The following is an 8,390-nucleotide window of genomic DNA, read 5'->3' on the forward strand; positions in this document are numbered from 1 at the left end:
ATAATAAATACAGTATCATTTTATATATATATATATATATATATATTTGTAGATAAGTATGTCTAAAGTTATTGATGGAGTCATGTACATAAAGTCTTTCACGTTAAAATCAGGTGGGGTCTGTGATGCAATTTTCTCTACAAGCTCCTTTGATCTGTATGTTAAGAAGCGTAAATAGGAAATTTTTCTACGAAAACCATTATTAGAGAACGAATGATTTTTTCGGAGCAGTATTGATTATGGAATTATTTGATGAGTACAAGCCAAGGCACAAGACTTGACTTGCAATTAAGATTATGCTTCAACTTAAAGTCACGAACTAATATTATTTTATGCTTAACTAAACGCCCATATTGGTCTGTCATTTCATAATAGATTTAGGTCAAATCAAACCTAAATCTCTTAAATTTTCAGTTGCATTTAGATGACGTAATATTTATATTTGACAATAATATTTTATAAATTTTAGATTTGTATGAGTAATTTTTTAATTAATTAATACATTATTTTTGTAAACATGAGGATTACGTTGGGTCAATAGCTAATTAATTGTTTCATTAATAGAAAATGATATATAAGCGACTATCATACATTTGTTCCCATGCATTGATCTTTATATTTAAAATAACTTTAGACATGCACCATTAGTTTATAGTTTTATACAAAATTTTATTTTAATTTATAAAGGGCCCTTTTTAATTTTTTTAATCTTAAAATGGTCAGCTTTATTAAAAAGGTGGTTACCATTAAATTTTTAATATTGACAAAAAAATTTTAAATGTTGATATTTTTAAATTTAATTTTTTTAATAATAGTAATTGGCACAAAAATTATTATTTAAAATAACAGATTAAAATTAATCAGTATCTATAATTAAAAAATATTTTATAAAATTAAAAGGTCATGTTTAAAATATTATATAAAATTAGATGACCAAATACGCACTTTAAAAATAAAATAACATATTAGTTTGAAATATATATTTTTCATGTATTAAACATGGTTTGAAATATTGATGATTTTCAACAATAGGTTCACCGTTACAATTGGACAATAAAAAACAAAAAAGGGAAATCACCCTTAACTTTCAAATAGATGAAGTGCAATTTAGCTTATATTTCAAGTGCTGTGAATGATTTGCCTCAAGGCACATGACAATAATAGTGTATAAAGTCATGATATATTCCACATCATATGCAATTATTAAAAGTATTTTGTCATCATTTCTATAATCTCACTGTTTTTTTTTTTAAAAAACTTATGAGTGCTAAAAAAAGTCATTGCAGGCATATACAGTAATTTCATCTTCTCCTCATAATGACCCTAATATAAATATTACAGTAGATTTATTTCTTTAGCCTTTTGTGCATCATAATCTAAGATTTTCACCTTCACTAATACAACATGCTCCAATACTTAAACAGTTATTTTTGTTAATACTTAAGAAATTTTAGTCGTTAAGTAAGAGTACGACAGACTCTCTTCATTAAAAAATATAAAATATTTTTTAAGGAGTTGGATATTTAAAAATATAAGTATTTTTTAGTTTTTTGATATGTAATTAGTGCTTTTTTTTAAAATACCCCTATTGATAATGACTTTAGATTTATTGTAGGGGGGTGTTATAGAAATAAATATAGAAAGAGAGATTATTTGAAAGTAGATAACTACCTTATTAAGGGTAAGATTCGGTTAAAAATACTTTATATTTTTTAATGGAGGGAGTTAGTATAGCCCCCCTTACTTCACAGTAAAAACCATCAAATATTTGAGGTTTACTTGAAGTTATTTGCAAATAATCATTAGTATATGCGTTTCATTTGCTTTTTAGGCAGATCTATAAGCTAATACTTGAAAGTTATTTTTAGTCGCAATCAAGTATTATTTTCCCATAATTGGACAGTTATTTAAAAGTAATTATCCAATTTATGATATTTTTTTTAATAGGGGTGCTTCATAAAGATACATAGAATAAAACAAAATAACTGGCCAACATAAAATATAATCAGTGTTTCTATTAAGATTACAATCCAAGTATTAAAATTTCTACACCTTGAGCCCTAAACCGTAAAAAATTTTATTCATAGCTAATTTGCTAAATAAATTTTAAAAAAATTAATAACCTAAGCATAAAATTGATCAAAAAACGTAATATAAAATGTAAATACCTAACCAATTATTAGGCCGGTGTGACCACCGCCACCGCCCACACATTGAACACGACTTGATCACCTTTCTTAGTTTCAAACTTTCACATATATCTAGGTTTAATTAATTCTTAAGAGAATTTTTTACCCTTTGTTGATTTGAATTTAGAACTTGCACAAACCCTTGAAGCAATGAAAAATACACGATACAACATTTATTTGCACAAGATGATATTCATGTATGCTTAATAAAAAGTATATGCTTTTGAATATTTCACTAGCCCCAAACTCTAACAAAAATGACAAGTTAGGCAAACCATGCATAACACAACACCATTCCCTACACACAAGACGATGTTTCACGTATGTTCAAAAGAAAGTCTATGCCGTTTGAATATGTTATTAGCTTAGGCTCAACACAATGACAAGGGAGTCAAACCATACACGACACAATATTCACTATACATAAGATGATGTAACACGGAGGGAACGAAAAGTCATGCATTTTTGATATTTCACTAACCAAGGTTCAAACAAAAATGACTAGACAGACAAGACACGACACAATGTTTACAAGACACAAAAAATTTTATACATGCTTAACAGAAAGTCATGCATTTTCAACAGTAAGAAGGATAATTATATTATATATGAAGAATTTCATATCTATATAATACAAGGTATTTCAACTTTAATTAATTTTAGGTAAGCTGCATTACTAGAGAAATAAGACAAATATAATTTATTATTAATAATTTTTTTATTTTTACTAATAGGAAAAAAAATCAATGAAAGACTCTTGAAAGAATTAAATATCTGGACAAAATTTTCACAAATAACATTAACCAATTAACAAGTGAAAATATTACTTTAACATGTATTGCTGTACAGGGTTCCTAATGGATATTAAATTTTTTCACTATCTTTTATTAATATACTCGCATGTTAATCTTAAGGTCCCTTGACCCGTCTCTTTGCTTGAAGTTCTTGATCCTTAATTTATCAATTAAAGTAATCATTTTAATATTCAAACTTTCTCAAGGTTGATGACATGGAACTAACATGAAAATAGCACAAAACGAAATCCAAAAGCAAGATCTATCTTAACTAACAATTATTTTATCACCGGCTGGATAATGACGAACTCTTAAAAAAATATTCCTTCATTTAAAAGATATAAGATATTTTTAATTGAATCTACCCTTAATAAAGTAATTATTTATTTTTAAATTAATCATATCTTTTTATATTTATCTTTTAATAGGGTGTTTAAATCTAAATAAAATATAAAGTAATTTATTTAATAAGGATACTTTTAAAAAAAGAGCAATAATTTTATTTTAAAAAAACTAAAATACCTTATATTTTTGAACACTCAACTTTAAAAAAATGCCTTATATTTTTAAATGAAAGAAATAATTATTATTTATTTACTTATTTATTATATAGCGCAGGACAATCAACTATATATTATTAATAATTTGACTAATTAAATTAATGTTTTTAGTGGGAATCTGATTTGTCTCAAGCATGGTGGGCAGGCCCCAAACTTTTCTTATTAATGTTTTTTAGTTTAGTTGAGGACAACGTTAAACCAACCGATGGCCGAAAAACAAACAAATAAAAAAATTTCTATGACAAAAAAAAATAATAACAATAATAATAATATAATAATAATAATAATAATAATAATAAATAAAAGACTGTTGAGCCACGTCCTCATCATCTCACTCTCTCCGCGTGGAGACTGACAGGCTACAAAAATGCAAAATCATCCCTTGGCACGTGAAAATGTCAACTGTATCCAACAAAATTTGGCTCGTGCACGGGGCTCACAAGCTCATGGCTCGTGAAACCATTGGATTGGATTAAGTCAAATTTACCCTTGTTATACATTTTTTTATTTAAAAGATAAAATATTTTTTAAATAATTAAATAATTAAATATTAAAAAATATAAAATATTTTTAATCTTTTAAGATTTAATCATTATTTTTTTAAAAAATATCTCTATCGATTGTGACTTTATATTTATTATAAGATGTTTAATAGGAGTAAATATAAAAAAATAGGGTTAGTTTGTTTGAAAGTACAACTACTTTATTAAGAGTGAGATTTGATTAAAAATACCTTATATTTTTAAATGTAGGGAGCATTTCGTTCAATATTATATACAAATCATTTTTAATTAATTACTAAAAGTAAGGCATGTTAGTTAATGTATAAAATTAATTTAAAATTAAACAAATTTTTATTTTTAAATTTAAATAAAAAAAATTGATAATGAAAAGAGTTTTGACAATGAAAATGTTACACTTCTTTTTAAATATTTAGATTATATAAAAAAAATTGTATACAATAAGAAAGAATAACTTATATTAAAGACAAACTATCAAAAATAATCATATAGAATGTAAATAATAAATAGGATAGAGTATATAATAGTTCATTCAAATTTACGTTACATTTCAATTAAAAAAATTCTATAAATATTTTGAAATCCACATTATCGTCTTTCTCTTTTCAAATGTAGTAATATCTCTTAAAAAATGAAAGAAATGTGTCCTTTGCGCCATTGCATGTAATTGTTGACGAACCCTGAAAACACTTCAGGAAAGTATTTAAATGTTTTAAAATTATATAAATTTTACAAAACTTGAAACGAACATTCGTTTAATTTCTGACGAAAAAAGAAGATTCCTTAATTTAATATATATAATTATTTCGGTCAAAAAAACATTTAATTATTATTTTTTCCGCATCCTCATTCTGTTATGCCAATAGCCTGTTTTTGCAGTTTGGAGACGATCCTCAAATCTTCAATACCAGCTTCTCGCTTACACCGGGGGGGGAAAATAACAGGATTATTTTAAGCGTGACAGAGAGAGCGGCTTGACAAATCGTTAAACAATGGTGTAGCAAGTGAAGAAGATTCTTCGAGGTTCTCTAGAGAGAGAGAGAGAGACAGAGAGAGAGGAGATTTGAGAGGCAAAAAGGAAGAGGGAATAAAGCGTGAAGTTGATGATTGTTTGGAGGGTTCTGGCGAGCGCAAAAAGGCGTTAATTTGAAGGAAACGAAGAACGAAGAAGAATCCTCAAAGAGAGAGGGGGGAAAAAAGAATGGATGGGAATGGAGTAGAGAGGGACCTGGAGATAGAGTCTGGTGGGTGGCGATGATCATGGCGAATGATTATGGCAAAAAAACAAGACAGGGAAGACGATACATCAGAGCCATCCTCAGACGACGTCGTCGTCAAAGAAAGCTTTCTCAGAGAGCCTTTGCTTCTCAAGACAATAGGATGAACAACACCTCGCAGCTCGCCATTGTTGGAGCAAATGTTTGCCCTATTGAAAGTCTTGATTACGAGTATTCTTCCTTCTTCCTTTCCTCCTCTTTTTCTGAATTTCCATGCAAAATTTCATTTGGGTTCTCTGTCAAGTGATCACTACGATTTCATTGCCCTTCAAGCCATCTCTCATGGTGGAGGTGGGTTTTGGAATTTTCCATTGAAAAATGAGTCAAAAAGTGGGAAGTTGAGCTTCCTTCCCCCTCTTGCTCTGAATTTCCAAATAAAAAAAGGTTCCATTTGGGTTTTCCGTCGAGCTTTTTTTAGTTTGATTTCATCATCGTTCAATTATCTGTTATGGAGTTCCATTTTTTTTTTTTATGTTTCTATGGAAAATGAGTCAAAAAGTGTCAATCTGTGCTTCCTTTTTTTGGGGTTCTTCAGTTCGAGATCATATATCTTTTTGTTTGTCAGAGAAAGCTTTTTGCATTCTCGGAGTGATTTTCTTCATTATTTAAGCTAAAACAGCACCAGCCTGATTGATTTATTTTGAATCATGTTTCATGGATCATTACATAACTCTTGCTTCACTTTTTTTCTTTGCTTGCAGGATGATTGAGAATTATCTATTTAAACAAGATTGGAGGTCTAGAACGAAAGTCGAAATATGCCAATATATTGTCTTAATGGACTCTTGCACTTCTAATTGGTTTAAGTACAGGGCTTGTCGGATTTTTCAATAACCTTGTGTTGAGAAACATTGCTGGTTTCAAGCTTCTACTCACTAACAATCTCATGCTCAAAGAAAAGTAAAGCCTAATTCTTATAAATATATGCAGTCTTTGTTTATTTTTCTGATTTTTCCCTTTTCCTCGGTTTCAAGTGTACTTGTTATTTTTCCTTGGGAAAATACAGTGTATTATAAAGTTGAAACCATATAGTTGTCTTTCAAGGATCCTCAATTTAGCCCAGCTTTAGATTTCAAATTCACCATTTGTGTTCAGTTTGAAGCATCTATTCATATTCATTGATAAAAAGAGGATAAATTTGTGCGTTCTTTACATTCTTACTCGCCGTGGTGTGAATAAATATATTAAGCAGATCAATCCTGCAAAATTTTAACATAACAGTGTATGATTATGAATGAAAATGAAAAATGAAGGTCAAGAACACGACAAACAATTTGATATTTGTTGTCCTTTAATCTTTTTCCTTTTTTTTTGGTCTGTGTGTTGATATTTTGAGTTTTGTTCTGATACCCTACAAAACCTAAAAGCATGTACGCATGCATGGCTTTTGCATGCAATATAGTCAGATATAATTAACCTTCATATTTTTGAGTAACTACCAACATTATCTTTCCTCCAGTGCAGGTATTATCAGGCCTTGCAGGCATTTGCTTTGTTGGTTTGTAACATGGTTTTGGCTGTTGCTGCCGCAATCCTCTGTGCTTACATTGCCCCTGCAGCAGCTGGATCTGGCTTACCTGAGGTGAAGGCCTACCTCAATGGTATAGATGCCCATTTATATTGGCTCCAAGTACCCTCTTTGTAACGGTAGTCTGGGTGAACTATCGATATGAAATTGCATGTATGTGAATCTCATGTGTTCTGTTCATGATGATTTGCAGCTTCGTTACTTCTTATCAGATGCTAGATCTGACTCTCTTTTCTTTCCTAATCAACGTGTAAAGGACCATTTTCACACAAAAGTTTAAGCTATTGAATGAAGGTTTATGATTGATTTTGGAATGTTTCAGGGGAGAATGTAATTCTTCCTTTTCAAATTTGTCAATTGCAAATGCCTCATCCACTTTAAAAACCAGAAACTACAGCTTTTGTAAAATTTTTCTAGCATTGGGGAATATTGAGGTTTAGGGCTGGGTCATCTCATTAATATGTAAATCTTTTTGTTAGGATTTTGAGTACTTCTTCTTCCAACGAATGGTAAGGGAAGGGTGTGGAGTGGCTACTGAAAAATAGTTGGTTTTTATTGACATAGACATGGTTTGAAAATCTGCAGATCTTTGGTTCAATTTTTGGTGTTTCTGCGGGTTTGTTGTTGGTAAGGAAGGACCTATGGTACATACTGGTGCTTGCATAGCCCATTTACTCGGACAAGGTGGTTCTCAAAAGTATCGACTGACATGGAAATGGCTGAGGTTCTTTAAAAATGATCGAGATCGAAGGGATTTGATCACATGTGGTGCAGCTGCAGGGGTTGTTGTGCTGCCTCGAGCTCCGTTGGTGGTGTCCTTTTTGCACTTGAAGAAGCAGCTTCATGGTTATCTCCGCCTCCATCAATAAGAATCTAGGCATCTAATTTGCATTATAGATTTTCCATGCAAAATAATTGACAATAGGATAACTTCCGTTAACAGCTGTTGCTGAAAGCAATGCAGAAATGTTAACGTCTTCTTCTTTTTTTTTTTGTGATCAAGTTTACTTCTTTGATTTGATTTTTTTTTTTTTAAAGGTGGAGGAGTGCCCTTCTGTGGCGTACTTCTTTACAACGGCAATAGTAGCAGTAGTGCTAAGAAGTTCATGGACTTGTGTCGGGGTGGAGGAAACTGTGGTCTTTTTGGGGAAGGCGGTTTGATAATGTTTGATGTTAATGAAGCGAAGCCTGCGTACAGCACTCTTGACCTTCTGGGTTGTATTTCTGGGAATCGTTGGAGGCATTTTTGGAAGCCTTTACAATTATCTTGTGGACAAGGTCCTTCGCACTTATAGCATCATCAATGAGTATGCAATCAAAAGCCCTTTCTACATTGAAGTCCTGACACCATGTCAAGGGCTGCTGATTATTTCATGTATATATCTATAAAACATTGGATAAAGGAAGAAGTTGATCTTAAAGTGTAAATACTATCTTTTGTTGTTATCTGAGGTAATTCAAGTTGACAGTATTCTCATTGAAATCCGTTCCGGTAGGGTGCTCAATGTTGAGAGTTCAAGG

The 8,390-nt window shown here is 30.5% G+C and overlaps 1 pseudogene; it reads left to right on the forward strand.

The window, feature by feature from the left end:
• Window positions 1-5,337: 5,337 nt before the first annotated feature.
• LOC129296621 (chloride channel protein CLC-c-like) lies at window positions 5,338-8,244 on the forward strand (annotated as a pseudogene).
• The last annotated feature ends 146 nt before the right edge of the window (window positions 8,245-8,390 follow it).

This window comes from Prosopis cineraria, unplaced genomic scaffold (assembly GCF_029017545.1).
Source record: "Prosopis cineraria cultivar Desert tree isolate PC_DT_omini unplaced genomic scaffold, ASM2901754v1 PC368, whole genome shotgun sequence".
Lineage (NCBI taxonomy): Eukaryota > Viridiplantae > Streptophyta > Magnoliopsida > Fabales > Fabaceae > Prosopis > Prosopis cineraria.